At 51.2% G+C, this 18,202-nt stretch overlaps 1 long non-coding RNA gene across 1 annotated transcript; it reads left to right on the plus strand.

Annotated features, from left to right (window-relative positions):
• Positions 1 to 6,850: 6,850 nt before the first annotated feature.
• LOC121489858 lies at positions 6,851 to 17,505 on the plus strand. The gene is made up of 4 exons (XR_005987441.1): positions 6,851 to 7,076; positions 8,183 to 8,246; positions 14,635 to 14,821; positions 15,999 to 17,505. It is a non-coding gene; the product is annotated as an uncharacterized LOC121489858 (long non-coding RNA).
• Positions 17,506 to 18,202: the final 697 nt, after the last annotated feature.

Here is an 18,202-nt window from a genome sequence, read left to right on the forward strand (position 1 = left end):
TCGGGGCCGAGGACGCCCCCGGCTGCCGCCCCCCGCCCCAGGCTCGGCCAGCTCCCTCCCTGGCGGGGCTGCGGGCGACGGGGGTAGCACCTCGGAGCTCCAAGCTCGGAACTCGGGAACTCGGGCCCCCACCGGGCCACGACCCAAGGTCAGAGCAGTCAGTGGCTCAGCAGCGGACCCCTTCCCACCGGGTGAATTATTTAAGCGGATTTGCTGGGGTTTTTTTGTAACTGCCCCAGTTGATCCACCGCTATCCTAAGACAGGTCCCACGCATACGCATTTGGGCAGGGTGACTAAGAAACCCCGGTTCTGTCCGTCTGTGTCTACTGAGTCTCGCCTCGTGCCTTGCCGGGTACTGAGGCACTTCACAAGTATTTAGGCCTCCCTGCGGTAGGTAGGGTGGTGGTGATTCCCTCTTTGTGACGTTGGCTGTAGCTAGGATGTGGTGGGGTCAGGGCTGTCTGCCCCAAAGCCTAAGTTCTTAAGCACAGGCTCTGCCCATGCATATATACACACAAACACAAATTCATCACTACTGTGATCTCATCCAAGACTGTCCTGAATCCAAGCCCCTGCCATCTCCACATAGCCCCACCTCACATATGAGAGCTCTCCTGTCATACCCCACTTCCCCCCAATCTTCTGGCCTAAAATAAATGTTGTATCTAATATTGTGGTTGTTCTGAGCCTCCTGGCAGCCATGACAAAGAAAACGTGAGGATTTATAACCTTGTTTTTAGAAGAAGAAGAAGAAGAAGAAGAAGAAGAAGAAGAAGAAGAAGAAGAAGAAAGCTCACGAGGGTTTTTAGAGATATGAGCATTTCTTCCCCTGTAAGATTTATAAAAAACTTAAGAAGAAGAAGAAGAAAGCTCATGAGGGTTTTTAGAGATATGAACATTTCTTCCCCTGTAAGATTTATAGAAAACTTAAAGCTTGGTTATTATATAGGTCAACTGCTCGTGTCACAGAGGAGGAACCAGGCCCAGAGAAGTTAAGTGATTTTCCCCAAGGTCATAAAGTTGGCTAGAAGAGTAAGAAGTAGGATCCAGTCCAGTTGATTCTTAGTCCAATTTCCCATCCTCTTGTGAGCAGGTTTTAGTGGGTTTCTCAACAGTGAGACTGTTTAGTTCTGTTTGGTGACCCCTCCATCCTCTACTATAAACTCTTCGGACCTGAGTGCTGTCCCGTTCCTCTCTTCGCCCTGCAATTCCTGGTGCTGGGCTGTGCTGGGCTCGTCATTGGGGATGTCCTCAAATATTTGATAAATGCACGTGTGGTTCTCAAAGTCTCCGTCTCTAGTTCTTGGATATGGCAGTGGTGGTGGAAGGAGAGGTTCTAAGGAGGTTTTTGAAAGGACTCAGTTTTTTGAATGTTGCATTTCTGAGCCCATAAATTCCTTAGACCTCTTTCTTTTAGCAAATGGCATGTGCTAGGTACTTCCCCATATTGGCAGTGGTCTGGCTCCTAACTGTCCTATCACATTAGTGGGAAGCAGTTATTTCTCTCTTGAAGGACTGTGCTGTCAAGGAGACCTCCAAGTCCTTTTAGTGGAACTAAGGAGGGTTTCCTGATTACGCTGACACAGTCACCATGAGACCTGGTGAACACATTCTTTTGTCTTGGGGTAGAGAGCCAGCCCTTCTGGGTCAGCCCAGGGTTTAGTTCCTGTGACCTAAGCACAAATAGCAGAATGTAGCTCATCAGATCCCCAGAACTTAATACAGATTGGTAAATTTCCATGGCTTCCAAAATGTAGCCTTTAACCCTGGTATGATAACTGTAGGTGCTAAATAAATTTAGTGAGCCTCCCACAGACAGATTCTCTGGAAATTTGTACCAGAAAGTTGTCATGCTTAGGCATGGAGATGGGGTCTCCTTCTTGGTGAGGAGCCCCTATTGGCGGAAACACTGCAGCAAATCCTGACCATCATCTTTGGGCTGGCTCTTGCTAGGCAAAGTGGGGTAGAGAGCTGAGGCCAGTTTGCAGCAAAAGCCCCAGCTGTGGAAGAAAAACAGGGTTCAGCTCCCCAGATTAGTTACTGTCTACAAGGATTAAAGGCCCCAAATAATGGCTGGCCTCTCCCCTCCTCTGTGCCAAGGGAAGACATGTAAATACAGCCACACGCCAGCTTAGGCAGTAGATGTGTATAAATCGAATTTAGCAAATCAGATCATGGTTTAAATGCACTATTTAAAGCAGTCCTGCAGTGAAGCCTTTTACAAAGGGAATAATCATTTTGTGATGCTAATCATCAGCCTCCAATTTATCTCCTTTGTAAGTTCAGATGTTGGTGCACTGGGTGTTCTGAAATTGGGGCGCTCTTGTGTAGGGCTCGGGTGGTAGCTGTCTGCCTTCTTTTTTTGACCTCTCATTTTAAATGGGTGCATGTCCTCGTTCCCACTGGGGGCCTCAGGATGCTTGTCACTTAGCCTGATAGTTCTCATCCATCCCATTCATCTTTTTATAATCTGATAGAGCCCACCCTTCAGCTGTTCCTGGCCCCTTTTCTGAGATTTGCACCCTTCCTGGGGGAGATACAGGCCCTGCTGTTCTCAGGGCATTAGAACCAACTCCTTCTCTGATCTGAACCTTCTTTTGTTTCTCTGAGCTTCTAGTACCTCTGGTGCTGCTCATAAAGAAGATCTTAGAGTCCACTAGACACACAGCAGTGCCTGAATTTAGTAGGTGAATGAAATGCAGGCGCCCACTTGCTGAATAGGCACTGTCCAAAATACTCTCCCCATTCACAGCAAAATAACTGAGGCCTGGATGTTAAAGCGACTTTTCCCACAAGTTAAAATCGGGACTCAAAGGAGAACCTGTCTCCTAATTGCTATAAAAGTGTTTTATACACTAAGCTGTAGTGCCTTTCTTTGCAGAGAAAATATAATAAGAGACCATCTGGGTGGGAGAGAAAGAATGAAGGGAAAGAGATGGATCAGAGTGGAATAAAGGAAGTGGGCAGGAAGCTGGGGGGCCGCGAGGAGCCTGACCTTGCTTAGCTCACAGGCCCTGATATAGTGTCTTTGTCAATGCTGCCACTATTGGCGCGTTCCTCGGTAATTATGACTGTGTGTTGGCATGGCGACTCAGAGTAAGAAGACTAGAAGCACGGGGTAAATGCACGACTTGTTCTTGCCTTCTAAAGCAGAGAGGAGCTTTTGTGGGTAGTTCCTCCAGGGAGACGTGGTAGAAAATTCACCAGACCCAATGCTGGAGCGTGGGCATTTGCAACCCAAAGAGGCTGGGTGGCCCTGATCGAGCGTGGCACACCCCAGAGCGCCTCATCCAGACCTGCCTCCAGTGCAGAGGTCACACAGAACCTCCCTCCTGTTCTCTTCTGTTGGTCTTTGTTCCTGAGCTTGTGATGTCAAGTACACCCATGTCTTCTCCCCTCCACGTTGTCTGTTTTAAACAGGTTTCTGTTGCGGGCTCCCTGAAATAGATTTACTGTAAACTCATCTATCTCGTAGGTGAGTATGAAATTGGAAGGCTGAAAGGACAGGCTGACAGGTCCAGCTGTAGGGATGAAGTTTGAGGCGTCCCTTCCTACCATGCTGCCCACTCCTCAGAGATCCTTGGGCCACGTCCTCATCTGAAAGTCGGGGAGGTTGCTGGAGTAAAGAGTTGTGCTGTGCTGTCCAGTGTGCTAACCACTGGATGTTGATCTCATGTTCAGCTCATGAGAGGCGGTCAGTGCAACATGCCAAAATGATAATATTGGGTTAAGTAAAATACAGTAGGAAAATTAATTTTACCTGTTTCTTCTTCCTTTTTTTCTTTTTTTTTCTTCTTCCTTTTTAATGTGGCTTCTAAGAAACTTAAAAGGATACATGCTGCTCATATTTTATTGGTCAAGACTAGAAAATTAAGACCTCTTCTAGCCCTAATGTTCAGTAACTAATCCTGATCTATCCCTGGAAGGTCCCTGGCCACAGAGAGCTCTGTGTATAGAAGGCCATGGAAATGCCAGGCCAGAGGCCACTAGAGAGGCTCAGGTCTAAAGAGGCTTTTAGGGGTGTCCAGTATAGCCCCTTAAATGGGGGTTACCCCACAGTCCTTGAAGGTAGAAAGTGTGACTCTTCAGGCAACACTGTTTTTCAGAATCTAGGGTGGGGGAAACAGAGCCAGTGGGTAACCCCAGAAGTCTTTGGGTGGAGGTGTAGCAGTGCCCCATGGAGTTTGTATGGGCACAGATGTAGGTGACAGGAGGGTTGTCCTGGGGGTGGATCACCTCCCCAGGCCCCATCCCTGTCCTTGCAGTGATTTCATAGTCCCCTAGGTGTGTGGAAACCATAGGGCATGGGAAGAAAACTGTGTGTCCCAAGTTCATGCCCAAACCCACTCTGAGCAGGTTCCCTTTAGCCCAGAGCTCTCTGTTACCCCTCCCCTGGCTGCCCCTCCTCCCTGAAGCTTGTGTTGCTCTAGGCGAGCTGAAGCTTCTGGGATGCGCCTTGGCTCAGAGCCAGCATCTTCTTTGAGAGGCCTCCTGCCCTGGCTCCCTGCCAAGCCTTGGGTCTTCAGAGAGATTTTCTGGGGGAGGCTCTGGGCTCATCCTGCTGGCAGAGGGCACAGGGGCCGTCTCACCTCAGAGGACTCCTGGCTGTAGGTCCAGCCTCGCTTCCAGCCCCCTTTCCCCTCTTACAGTTTTACTTTTCTGCCCCAGAAACCCTGAACTCCATTAATGGTCTCCCAGCCTCAGTGAGCCTTGAGTTTATGAAAAGACAGCTCCTCGCATGAGCCTGGGAGGTGAGGAATGGGCAGCCAGGAAATCCTAATGAGTCATGATAATGGTGAGAGGAACCATTTATTGAGCACTTACACTGTGCCAAGTTCTGTGCTAACGCTCTGCATACTTTATCTTCTTTAAGGCCTGTCTCTTAGGGAGCAGAAAGAGTGGTAAATGAAACCGAGGGCCTGCTCTTCTCTAAGCCCGATGTCATGGGATGATGGCATGGGCTATGCCTCAGGAGCTATAACCCTTGAGTAGGTGGTAGTCTGAGTCCCTGTGGGTCCTCATTTCCCAAGGAGTCTGCCTGGGCTTTGGGGAATAACATGAGCTGCTTTCGGTGGCTAGAGGGTGGCTCTGTAGTGTCTCCTGCTTTGGGCTGACAGTGAGCCTGGGGAGGAAGGAAGAGGGTAGGGGGTAGGAAGGCTCAGTGCAGGGCCCCGGGGAGCCTTGGTGAGGTACTAGGAGGGGTGAGAAGTGTCCAATCCGATCCTGGCTTTCTCCTGTGTGAACTGTAGCCCGCTGTACCTCAGTTGATAAAATCAGGGGTTGGCCAAAGTCTGCCAGTCCAACCGTGGCACCAGGACATTTTTCGCTCTCAGGACAAGGTTGAGCCTCTGCTTTCTGGAATGTTACATCCCCCCAAGGGAGCAGAGTCTTCTGGAGGAGGAAGGGATCCACGTCCTCTGTCCAGTCTTATCTGGTCCTTAAGCAGAGAATGCTGGACCTTCTTCCTATCCCCTGAGTTTGGTGATATGGGAAGTGAGAGGTGAGAGATGCCTCCAAGGGCATACCATTTCTGTGATGAGTGCCAGGGAGAGGGGCGATATAGAGCAGAAGGGCTCGGGTTGGGCCTGCGGCTTCCTTTACTCCATGTTCAGTTGTTGCCAGTCCATGGTTCTATCTTCTGTTACCGGATCACAGGCTTTAAGATCATGGTGGTGGGAAGCAGAGCATGCTGCCCAGGGGGGCATCCGGCTTGTCTATCTAGTTCAGACCCTTTTGGACATGTTATTTTGCTTCTCTCTGAGCCAGTTTTCTCATCTATGAAATTGAGGATAGTAATACTGAGCTTGTGGCACTCAAGACATGTCAGTTTGTGTCCTCATCTGCTGCTGTTGTAGAATGGGTGTGTTTGTGCTGCGGGAAGGGGTGGCCTGAGCATGCGTGAGCCAGCAAAGTTGTGCTGTGGTGACCATCTCACTGGTGGGCTGCACATCAGTAGCAAGTGGAGAAGCAGGGAAACCAGCTATCAAGGGATTGGCTCGGCTCTCTGTTGCTCACTAGAACAAGTCATGGTGTTTACCGACCATGCATAAGCCCCAAGCTCCAGGGCAGAGAGAAGCCCAGGAGGACCCCTGACCCCCAAGAGCAGAAACTAGTCTCATAAGGCACACAATTGAGAGGTGATAACTTGACTCAGAACTTGGGACTTAGGAGGAATTCATTTGGAGTGGAATTATCAGAGAAGGCTCACCATGCCCAAACCTGTCTCCTAGGCTGAGTGGGGGCGGGAGACTCCCCCACAAAAGTTTGGAGGTGGGAATGGAGCAGCAGGGTAGACTCCTGTGGGACTGGGTCAGAAATCTGGGCACAGAAGAGCAGGTCAGATGGTGGAGACTGAGAATAATAGGGGTGGAGGGCAGACTAAGGGTTGTTGGTCTTGTCATCATGTGCAAGATTGGTGTAGGAGGACTGCCAGGCTAGCCTGAGCTGAGCAGATATACCTACTCTGGCCTTTCTCACGTCTGATGGCCCTTGGCCTGGACTTCAGCACCTCCAGGACTATGCCATGGAACCATAGGTCAGTTTACAAGGGAGCCATGGAGTTCAGGAATTGGAAATCTTCCCATGCCAGACTATATTTTTTCTATTGCCTTCATTTATCCATTCAACATTTATTGACCAAACACTATGTGTCGGGCTCTGGGCAATGCCTTGGGGATGTAGAGAAGCAAACCACAGTCCCTTGCTCAGCACTTCAAACTTGTATAATACAGAATTTCATCTATCCATCCAGGATGGGAAGGCCAGGCTGGGGGATAGGGGTGCTGGATTAAGAGGGACTGGAGATCTGACAGTCCTCACCAGTTGGCAGCTTCTGGGCCTCTCTGCCCGTCTCCATGGCCCAAGAGCCTGGGAGAGCAGGGTCAGGGGCCATCTCATGCTTTGCCTATGGTGACCTTAAATTGCCATTTTGCCTAGGTTAGAACTTTAATATTCCAGATTCCATTGGTTCTGTATAGAACTGTGATATCTCAATTGCCTTTTCTTCATTTAAGGAACAACTTTGATCTTCGGAATCAGCATAGCAGTAACCTATTGAGATTTCTGTGTAACATTGGTAAGGAACATCTTAAATGCAATCAAATAATAAATTACATCTGGATGAATTCACATACAGAAGGTTTCTTCTCCTTGGAAGAAATCAGATACTGTTTGGGGCATCCAAGCCAGAATTCTTTCCTGGTTCTGCTCAAACTGGATCCTGAGTGCAGTGGTTGGCAGGTAAGCCTGCATATGGCGATAATGGGTACCCGGCTGCCTCCTCAATACATCTGGAGCTTGGAAGAGTTGTCCATGTAGCCCCTAGGCTGGGCCCGCCCTGCAAATGAATCCACCAGTCCTTAAGCCTAGACTGCAGGCTCTGCCATTCTGCCACTTGCCCCCAGGAGCAGGAAGGCCAAACAGGTTTTATTTTATTATTACTATTGCTTTAGTTTTCTTGTTGAACTCAGTGTGTGTGTGTGTGTGTGTGTGTGTGTGTGTGTGTGTGCTGAAAGATGAAACTCTAGAACTTTCATGGTAGTTTTTTTTCTTACATGGTATTTTTGGTTAAAGTACTTGTCAAAGTTGTAGGAGGGACCATCTGCATAGAAAGGTGACTCCAGGTCTTTGAATAGAGCCCCAGGTCCTTGGCCATTAGAAGACTCCATAAAAGTGTCTTTTCTCAGCTGCTGGTGGGCAGGATGAGTGTACATGAAGGCTTTCCTCGATGGGCAAGTAAGAAGCAGGTAGTGAGATTCAGAGCAGTTCTTGACTCTGCTTCCAAAACCTTCGATCTTTCCTCCCCCGGGAACCCAGAGGAGTTCAGAAGAGTGATTTTCTAGGAAGATGCAGTGAGCGACCAAATGGACATCAGATACTGGCAAGGAGTGGGCCTTCCCTATGCTGGGTGGCCTCAGTGGCCTTCTGGCTTCCCATATGTAGCTCTTTTAGAGGTAGTTTAAATGAATGTCTTATGCACAGAGACTGGCCTTGAGTTTAAATTTAGTAGCCAATTGACAGCATATGCTTTTGTGATGAAGCTTCGAGGTTGACCTTTCCTCCAGGACTAAATGTGTAATTAGACTCCCATGCTAGCCTCCAACACTCCTCTAGAGAAGAAATCAGAAGTACGGTTTCCCATTTCCCATTGTGTTCTCCTTTCATGTTCCTCTGTTCCCCCAGGACACATTCCAGAATCAGAAGACAGGGAAAGGAGAAGCAGGAGCCCTGGTGGAAGAGTCTGAAGGTGAGTCCTGGCCTGACCCAGGCCAAAGGCTGTGTGTGTGTGTGTGTACACGCGTGCACATGTGCACACAGGCACACAGTTCATTTCGGTTGCTGCTCCAGCTGGGCTCTATACACAAGGCAGTTATGTGGTTGTAGATGGGTGGTCCGAGATTGATTTGGGTCTTGGGTTACTATTGTTTTTTTCATCTTCAGAAATAAAATAACCGGGATCCCTGGGTGGCACAGCGGTTTAGCGCCTGCCTTTGGCCCAGGGCGCGATCCTGGAGACCCGGGATCAAATCCCACGTCAGGCTCCCGGTGCATGGAGCCTGCTTCTCCCTCTGCCTGTGTCTCTGCCTCTCTCTCTCTCTCTCTGTGTGTGTGTGTGTGTGACTGTCATAAATAAATAAATAAATAAATAAATAAATAAATAGGAAAAAGAAAAAGAAAAAAGAAATAAAATAACCCAGTTTGGGAAGGAAATAAAAAATATGGGGAGGAAATTTAAAAAAAAAACAAAACCTTGATGGTTCTTAGAACCAGCTGCCTATTAGGTTGATCCAAATGAAATTTCTTTTTTATAGATCTAAAACAGTCAAGTATCAGTAATTTTGTATGGTTCAACTCACTACATTTCCATGCCTCTGGGCCAGTGGAAAGGGAGCCACCACTTCTCCTTTATCCTTAGAATCACGTCTAGGGGCGCCTGGGTGGCTCAGTGATTGAGCGTCTGCCTTCAGCTCAGGTTGTGATCCCGGGGTTTTGGGATAGAGTTCCGCATTGGGCTCACCACAGAGAGCCTGCTTCTCCCTCTGCCTGTGTCTCTGCCTCTCTCTGTGATTCTCATTAATAAAAAAAGAAGCAGCAGCACTGGTTTTAAAGGGTCTCTGAGTTGTAAAGCATTTGTGTTCATCTTTATCTATGCACCCCGCTTACAACTATTTTAACTGAAGGAAGGAATCACCCCAACCTGTGGATGCTCCTGTTTGGGGAAAAAGATGCCAGCAAGGCTTCGGTGTGCCCCAGCTTTAACACACCAGCTTGAAATGCAGGATAATTAATATGACTCTAAACACCTATGTTTCAGAATTAAAGAAAAAAATTCTTCAGGGCAGTTCAGCTACCCACCCCTGATGAAGAGCTGAGACCGGTTTCAAACTTTTCTGTCTCAAGAGGCCTTGGCTTTCATCTGGATGCCTGGGTTGGTATTTTACTTCCCCTCCCAGGCAGCCAGTGATCCTGGGAGTTGGAGCGAGGGAGGAGGTCGGTAGGAGCTAGCTTGCAGCCTCTCTGTAACCTTTCAGCCACCCTGGTGCTGGGCGAGCAGCGCTGTGGGCTTTTGAGTGAATGCACTCCCGTCCCGCATTCATTACACTATTGTCAGTGTGTGTGTCTGGGGCTGCCTCTGGGTGTGTGTGTTTCTTTTTGTGTCTGCGTGTCAGTGTCAGGCTGTGTGTGTCTGTTTACATCAGCCTGTCTGGGCCGCTCAGCGCAACAAGGAACGGAGGGTTGTTGGTAGGAGGGAGGGCATTTCAAAGCTCCAGATCTACCCCCTCAGGAATCTTGGGGGGTTTATATAGATGTGTGTGTGTATGTACACACACGTGTGCATGTGTATCTCATGCGTGCATGTGTACGTGCATGTGTGTATGTGGTTTTCTTAATGGTGGTCATGGAAGGGGGCTGCATGTGAGTGTCTGACCAGGTGTGGTATGAGCAGCCGCCAGGCTGGGTGAGCCCCATCTGCCATGAGCTCACAGACTTGCCCGCCTGCCCGCCGTCCGTGGGGAGCCTGTCCCTTCGCAGCTCACGGTCTCCTCTCTAATTTATTAGCTGGGAAGGAGGAGAAAATGAAACGTTGCCTGAAGACAATGGCCGAGACAGCAGGTCCCCACCCTGCACAGCCGCCAGCACCTCTCCCCCCAGCCCTGTCTCCTCTACAGGGAGGATCCGGACAGTATGCTGCTCGGTCTGCAGTAAGAGATGAAAAGAACCCCCAAACCAGTCTAAAAAACCGTGTGTGGCCATGGACATGCAGGGGTAGCTGTAGACTGTGGAAGGTGGAGGTCTGAGCCAGACGTTGCTGACTGCTGGCCCCTCAACCACTCGGCGGGGGGGCCCCCCACCTCAGAGTCCCGGGACTTCTCCCCAGCTGCCAGCCAGGCAGGGGGAGGGGAGAGGGGCCCAAGCAGCTGCAGGGGCTGTGTTAGTAAACACTTGCCTGGGTTCCCGTTTTCTTCACCCCCCACCCCCCGCATCCTTCTCCTTTACCGATGCCCCGTTACACCCCCCACCCCACCCCAGCATCCCCTTTTCTGTGGCCGGCACAATGAACTCATTGTCCTGGGTGTGATTTGAATAAGGGATCGGCGGGCCTGTTCCCAGCATTGTCCAAGGGGCTGGGAAAAACCCCAGCGCAGGCAGGAGGACCAGGCCAGACAGAGACAGATGCCTAAATTAGCAACAAAGCTTTGTGCACGTCCCCCGGACAAGGGCTTGCCTTGTTTGCGTGGACTCAAGGGTGTGGAGCTGGCCGGCTGCTCGCATGTCTCCCCATGTTAATTAGTTTTGCATGCATGTCTGAGAAGGTGCCAGGGGAGATGTGTTTGCCTTTCCCCGGGAGGGGGACCTGTTTGCCACTGTGGGGCTGAGCTAGGCTGGGCCTACCTGGGGAGCCAGGCTCTGAGCCTGGCTGGGAATCCCGGCTTCCTCATCCTGCTTTTCTGTCTCTCGGCCCTTTGGGGGGGGGGCCTGGCCTTGCTCCCCATGCCCCCTCCATTCTTACCCCACAGTGTCTGAAAGTTGGTTAGCCCTGACTACAGGGAACTCACTGGCTTCTGCCCAGACCCAGGCCAGTGCCTGTCCATCTGGCAGTCTGTCTCTCGTGACATAGGGCCCCCCGGGACGGGCAGCAGAAGCGGCCAGTCTGGGCTCTCCTCCGTCCCCAAGCCAGATGGCCAGTCTGCTTATCGCATTATGGCCTCCCTTGGCCCCAGACCCCCACCGCCCACGTTTGGGCCAGGATCTTATTTGGGATATGGCGGAGAAGCCCTCTTTCAGGCACTGAACAGGAGAGGGGTCTAGTAGACAGGCCATGAGGCATGTCCTTGCCACTGGCCTGTTGTGTGACCTCTGGCACCCCAGTTCTCCCCTATGCCCTGAATCTTGGTGTTCTTATTGGCAAAATAAGTGAGTTGAACTTCAGGAGTCTCTTGGTTCCTTCTAGCTCAGAAGGGCTGTGATGGTGATCATTTCAGAGCTGTGTTGATTTAGCACTCGCTGATTTAGCACAAGAACAAGAACCAGACCGGTGAATTCTGGCCAGGGGCAAAGAAGGGTATAGTGGGAAGGATTTCATTCCCGTTGACACGGGAGTGTGGGCCTCTATTTTTGGAATGGGTAGGGGATCAGTAGCGGGCACAGTGTCTCCTCCCAGGCCCTCACAGAACCCCTGTTAGCAACCCAAGCCATCCTCCCCCTGCCCCTGCCCAGCAGAAGGAAGTTTGGCAGTGGCCGCAAAGAAGAAGCTGGAGCAAGAGCAGTGGCTGGCCAGGACGCTGGGTGTGTCCTGGTCGCCCCCTGCAGGCCCTGGCATGGGGGACAGGGCTGAGAAAGGGCTGGATGCCTGCTGAACTGTGCCTTCAGACAACTCTCTGGATCCTGCCTTCAGAATCTCCACCTCCCCACAGCTCCTCACAGTAACACTGTGGGATAGAGGGAGACCTGGGGTATGCCCCTCTTGTCCTGGTACAGGGGTCTCAGGATCCAGTGACCAGGGGTTCTGGCTCTCAGGCCCTCCCTGGCCTTTCCCCCGCCTGGCCCTCTCAACACTGCTTATGGGTGATTGAAAGTGCAAGCCTGGGGTGCTCACTGTCTAAAAAGCCCTGTGCCAAAACCTCCCAGTTCCTTCTTCTTCTTTTTTTTTTTTTTTTTTTTTTAAAGATTTTATTTATTCATGAGAGACACAGGCAGGGGGAGAAGCAGGCTCCATGCAGGGAGCCCAATGTGGGACTCAATCCCTGGTCTCCAGGATCAGGACCTGGACTGAAGGTGGCGCTAAACCACTGAGCCACCCTGGCTGCCCCCCTCCAGTTCCTTCTTGTGAGGTCTTTATCGTGGATGGATCCATCCCATCTCCTTTCTTTTTATTTTTTTAAATTTTTATTAATCAATTAATTAATTAATTAATTTATTTATTTATCTATCCCCATCTCATTTCTTTCAAATCTGGTGAAAGCCATAGTACAGGAGGGAACTTCTGTGTTTGTGATTTAAATGACTTGGGATGACTCTGGTTCAGGAAATGGGGAAAAAACTTTCAATGTCCAGATTCCTTCTCTAGTCCTTTGCCAGCCTCCCCCACCTCTGGCCATCCCTCTTGCTCCCTCCTCAGGTGTGTGGGATGCTCTGGAGTCTGGCAGCCAGGGTCCCATAGGGAGCCTCTGGGATTACCCCAGGTGGCACGTGTCCAGGCAGGGAGGCCCTGGGCCTGCCTTCCAGAGCTCACCTTCCTTCCCTCATGTGAAGCTCCCGCCCATCCCCACCGCCAGGTCCACTCACTGCTGTTCCCTCTACCTCTCTTGTCCTACTCTTCTCCCTGTCTCCAGAGTGGCTCCAAACTCCAGCTGGGCATCTCTGGAGTGGGGGCAGGGGATGCAGGAGCTCAGTGAGGAAGAGTACAGAGATTAAAGCTCCTGGCAGGAACAGAGAATAGAGCCCACAGTAGGAGTGGGGGAGAGAGGGCAGGCAGGGCCTTGGGAGGCTGCCTGCTGCCCTCCCGGCCCCTCCCCTCCTGGTTTTAGCTGCCTCAGCTGTAGCCCTGAGCTCCTTAATCTGGTGATCAGCGTGGTGGTGGGGGGCGGGCTGGCAGAGGCTTTAGGAGGTGACAGGGGATCTTGGGAGTCGCACTCCACTAACCGAGCGTCACGCAAAGCCAGGGAATCACATTCCAGGCGCGGCTCCCCCTCCTGAGGCTGGCCCCAGCAGGAGTGGTGCCCGATAGATGGCCTGGGCATACGCCCTGCAGGAGGCCAGTGTCACCTTTGTTCCTTAGGAGGAAGATTGCCAGGACTGAGGCTCTCTGGCTGTGCCTGCGTGGGGTGGGTTTTATTGTTTGGTAGCTGTCCCCTCCCTTACCCCAGCCTCTGCGTCCTCTGGCTTCCTTTTCCAGGTAGAAACAGACATCTGTGAGTGGTAGAGATTCCTTCTCCACAGACAACCAGTCGGGGCTGGTCAGAAGATAGGCATTTGTTCTGAAACTAATCAAATATGCCGGGCAGTATGCCTCCCCTGCTCACCAGCTTAGGCTGAGTAGCCCTGAGAACCCTGGGGAGGTAGGAAATTGAGGCAGGGATGCTGAGCACAAACCCAACTGGTTTGGAGGCTCCTGGCACACCAGGCCAGGGTGACCCCAGCCTGACTTTAGCCAGAGAGGGAGGGGGGACAGATGAGGAAATGCCATAATTGGAGCTCTGCTTCAGGCATCACCATGCAGCAACTCCCTGCTGACTCTTGGAGTCTCTCATCCCTTGTCTGTAAAATGGGAGGAATCATCCCTAGCTATGAGTTGTGAGGAGTGTTAAATACATGGGAAACACTAAATAGGGTTCATTTTCCTTCCCTCTTTCACCCTTAGGTATAGGGCAGGCATGAAAGCTTCTCAAGGTCAGGTAATACGGCTGGGTTGTGGGATGAGGACAGTGATGATACCCAGAATATTTAACCACGGGCACCAGCCAGTCGGAATGACAGCTGGCCCAAATCGCCAGCCCAGGGAGGAGGGCACAGCTGGCCTGGAGTAAGTGCATTTGTCTTTGTGTCTTTCTTCTCTCTGCCCCATCACGTGTGTGTTCATCAGCAAGCATGCAGACTTCCCTTGAGGGCGGTTCCTGACAAGGTTGTAGGATGGGGGATCCTGGGGTCTCCTTTGCATTTGGAGCAAGTTAGGTGTGCCTGGCATGGGGACACCATGCCCCACCTGGCAGAGGCCCCAGCAACAAAGGGGAGTGAGCTGAGGTCCTTCCCAGCTGCAGGCCCTGCCCTGCTTGTCAGCTCTTCACCAGGCTTTGGGGGAACCAGCTTGTGGTGGCTCTCACCCTCCTTACATCCCTTGAAGCTGCTGCTCCTTCCTGTCTCTGCCTCTCAGAAGCATCATGGGTCAGGATTAGGGGCCTGTCTGCATCCTGATCCACTTCCCCACACCTGTTCATCATTAGCCAGGGAGGTTCATGGCTGCTGCCATCTGGCTGTGGAGCGCTGGGAATGTGGTGGTGGTGATAGTGCTACAGAGCAGTGTTCTCTCATTCATGAAGGCTTCTGGCCTCTAGGCTTCCTGAAGCCACCCCTGACCTATAGTGTGCTGTGCCAACAGTAGCTCCTTTTACCTGGTCCTTCTTTTTGCCTTATAGGGTGAAATCCTTGCCCAGAGTGACCCAAGATGGCCTGGTAGAGTAATGAGGGCATAGGAAGACACAGCCATACTCACCTGGAAGTCAGAGACTTGGCCTCCAGCCCATCTTCCTGCTGAATAGCCTTCGGTGAGCCAGCTCCTGTTCTGCACCAGGAAAAGGAGCATTGGATAGAACGGCTTCAAAGGTGCCTTGCCTTTTAGCTGTGACATTTTTAAATTTTATTTTATTTATTTGAGAGAGAGTGAGAGCAAGAGAGATCACAAAGAGGGAGAAGCAGATTCTCCACCTAGCAAGGAGCCTGACGTGAGGCTCGAACCCAGGACTCTGAGATCGCAACCTGAGCCCAAGGCAGATGCTTAACCCACTGAGCCACCCAGGCACCCCTAGCTGTGATGGTTTATAATCTGGAAGTCCTTCCTGCCTTTTTTCTCCTGTTACTCACCAGTGGCCATACTCCCCCCCCTTGTTCACAGGAAGCCCACCCCATTTGGTTCCCTTCGAGTTGCCCTGAGATGCAGGGACATACCTTCAACCCAGAGGCTACAGAAATGAAAACCCAGCTCAGTGTGGGCGAGCGACATGAAGCTGGGAGTGACCTGCCCTGGAGCAAGACTTGGGCCTGAGAGTGCATCTTAGCTGAGATTGCTCCCAGCCTCTGATCTGGAGCCTTCTCTTCTGTTTCTCTTTTCTCTGACAAGTGTTTGCCCTGGTGGTTCTGTTTGCCACTGGCTGGCCCTCAGGGTGGCTTTTCAGTGTTCTCCTTGGGGCTTGCCCCATCCTACTTCCCTTTGCCAAGGCCTTTAGACTCGGAAGCTCTAAGCCCCCAGAAGCTGTGCATGAGAGAAGAGCTGCTTCTCCGTGGCCCACCCTTCTTCCTGGCACCCCCCAGGCAGGTGGCTCTGCCATGATGTGGGCCATGGAGTCAGGTGAATGTGGGCCCAGGGCCTTTTATGGCCAGTGTGACCTTGGGCCAGCCCTTTACCTCACTGAGCCTGTTTCCTTATTTTTAAAATGAGAACAACCACACCTTTTTCATCAAGTTGCAGTGAGGCCTAGAAAGAATACAAGTAAAACACCTTGAAATTATATGGTCACTCTCTTTTACCACTTAGTACCAGCTGGAGCCAGAAGTTCCAGAGGCCATAGACAGAAACCCTTGTCCTTCTTGACCTCTTGCCTTGGAGTTTCAGGCCTGCTGTGCTGGAGAGGTTCTGGAAAAACCTTGGGGGAGTTCCTCCCCCCATCCCCAGGGAGCAGAAATACCTACTTTCAGCCCTAATAATACCTGAATGAGATTTATAGGACACCTTCCTCCCAAGGGGGTAAAGCTCCTTTCTCACATATTATTCTCTTATCTTTAGATTGTTCTGTGAAGTGTGATGGGACAACCTCTTTTCAGCTTCTCTGAAGATGGAGACCGAGAGGAATGGTGGGTCTTGCCAAGGTCACAGGACTGGAATTCAGAGCCACGCCACTCCAGGACCCTGGAGGTCATCAGCAGGGGAAAGGGGAAAAGCCGAGCAGAAAGGGAAGATGTCATCTGAAGCCAACGTCTTGAGGCTGCGACAGTCGGGCCCGGATAGAGGAGGCGGCTATGGGCAGAGGTGCAAGCTCCGCTTCCATCCCTGCCCATCTGGGACTTGGCAAAGGACTTGGGAAGACATGCCCCGACCACCATGCAGCAGGGGGGCCTTGGCCTTTGGCCTGTGGGCTACCATTTCTGCCCTTGTCACACTGTGTGCCTCTTCCAGGTTTGAGGTACTCTGACCAGGCTTCCAGCAAACTGGAGCTCTCAGCCATCTGTATTTCTGACCCAGAGGAGTGAGGGCAGCACACTGGGAGGTTGCTAAAGCAAGGGGCTCCAGCCTTCTAGGAGTTAACGACTCCCTCTCCCCAGCTGTCCTCCACTTGGTGCTCCTCTTCCTCCCTCCTCCTGCTCACAGCAGGCAGGGCCTGGACCTGGGAGCCATGCCGCTGTGCTGTTGCCACGGGAGCCGGGAGGCAGATCTGAGCTATGCAGGGAAAAGACCCAGCCTGTCAAAGTGTCTGAGATGAACCGCCGCCGTCCCCGTGCAGCTGGGCTCAGACGTGTCTCGGCTCTTGTTCTGTGCCTGAGAATGGCGAAGCCCAGTGAGGTTCAAGGGCAAACTCACTATTCATTAGTCAGGGGTTCTTGACGTCCCGTCTCTCCCAGGGATGGGATTCCCCCCCCCCCTTCCTCTTTCTCTCCCTTCTGTGACACATTCCTGGGTTCCTTTGGTGAGGACTGCACCCTCCTCTGCCTACTCCCCAGCCCCCTCTCCATGGCCCCTAAATAAACTACCCCCAAGGAGACCAGGCAGGGCAGAGACAATGGCCACAGGAAACCATTCAGGCGGGACTCTAGCCATGCTGGCCCGCCCTCTGCTCCCAGCACCCTTGTGAGCCCCACTCTCCTCTGACTCAGGGTACCCCGGGCCACCAGCATGCACAACCCTAGACAGGAGGAGGAAACCCCTGGCCACTGCCCTTGGGACAACAGACCCATTCTCAGAGGCTCCTGAGTCGCCTCCATAGCCTGGATCTCACACAGCTGGATAGTTTGGTGCCTTTCTCTACCATCACCGGTCTGTTTTAAGACACTCTTAAACACTGTGGTTGGAGAATGTAAATTGTACAGTATTTTCTGTAATGTGGTGGGTATTAGGATGGAAAAGACATATACTTAGTCACAAACAAATTGCACTGCTAGGAATTTATTCTCTGGTCATATATGTAAAAATGTCCAAAGAAATATGTCCAAGGATGTTTGTCAGAACATTTTGTTTTTAAGATCTACTGTGGTAGATCTCTCTATAAGCTGATATGGAAGGTTGACCAATATATATTGTTGCGTGAGGAGAATAAATTGCAGAACTGGCAATAGAGTATGATCTTATTTATGTGTATTTGGAAGTCATTCCTAAGTATGCTTATATATGAAGAGTTTCTGGAAATAAGTATTGGAAGGCTGTCTCCGGGCAGTGGGATGGATGGATGCCTTCTTCTGTACTGTTACATGTTCTTTTCATGCTCATGGAATACTTACTGAAAAATTTAAAGACGCTATTCATTATAACAGGCTTAACTTCTATTAACCAAATTAGGGTAAGAGCTTCAAGAGGATAGTGGTGATGTTGCAGGAAAAAACATCCCAGAAACTCTGCCATTGGCCATTTTCAGGCCTAAGAACCACATAGCATTATCGTCGTGGTTACTATGGTTAATTAAAAGCCTACTAAGTGTCAGGCTTAGTATCTCTGGGTCTTGCCTCAGTGGTTATCATTATTCCAATTTCACCATGTGGAAGAGTAGTTGATTCGTTTGTCTGAGCTCCTCAGCAGGGAGGGGGTGAGGGTGGAGGGTTTCCCTGTTTCACTGCCAGTAAATCGTGCCCCTCTACCTTCCAAGAGCTGCCTTTTTGGGAAAGGACCTTGGAAGCCCCAGCCTAGCCACCTTCCTCCACACCCCAACCAATCCAGTCATGGGGCTGGGCTGGGGCCCAGGGTTGGGGAAGAGGTGCCCCCATCCACTGCCACGGCTGCCC

Source organism: Vulpes lagopus, chromosome 4, assembly GCF_018345385.1.
Source record: "Vulpes lagopus strain Blue_001 chromosome 4, ASM1834538v1, whole genome shotgun sequence".
NCBI classification, from domain to species: Eukaryota; Metazoa; Chordata; class Mammalia; order Carnivora; family Canidae; genus Vulpes; species Vulpes lagopus.